Raw genomic sequence first — 688 nt, 5'->3', positions numbered from 1 at the left:
AGATTTAGACACAGAAATCCATAAGGACAAGAGGATGTAGAGAGACACAGAGAAGATCTCTTAGGCCCTTCACAAGGAGTCAACTCTGTAAAATGTGATGGAGCATACTTTTAACCCCAGTACGCTGCAGGCAGAGGCAGGGACATTGCAGGTTTTAACCAATCTCAGCTGTATACCATGTCTAAAGCCAGCTTGAACGTGCGTAGTGAGACTACATTTCAGAACCAGGGGTTGGAGGCACAGATGTGACACACGAACGGGAAGCTGTTCTGATTGGCTGAATGTCTACTCTACTTGACTGGTACCCATGCCATACTGATTCTTAAATATTTTGAATATTATATCTATCCATAGTAAAGAATTCTAAACTTCTGGGCAGGAGAGATGGCTCAGCAGTTAAGCGCACTGGCTGTTCTTCCAGAGAACCTGGGTTTGATTCCCAGCACCCACATGGCAGCTCACAACTGTCTGTAACTCCTGTTCCATGGAATCAGACTCCCTCATACAGACATGCATGCAGGCAAAACACCAACGTAGATTTTTTTTTAAAGATTTATTTATTTATTGTGTATACAACATTCTGCTTCGATGTATGCCTGCACGCCAGAGGAGGGTGCCAGATCTCCATACAGATGGTTGTGAGCCACCATGTGGTTGCTGGGAATTGAACTCAGGACCTCTGGAAGAG

Source organism: Microtus ochrogaster, linkage group LG1 (assembly GCF_000317375.1).
Source record: "Microtus ochrogaster isolate Prairie Vole_2 linkage group LG1, MicOch1.0, whole genome shotgun sequence".
Classification (NCBI taxonomy): Eukaryota; Metazoa; Chordata; class Mammalia; order Rodentia; family Cricetidae; genus Microtus; species Microtus ochrogaster.
Note: the sequence above shows the minus strand (reverse complement) of the source record.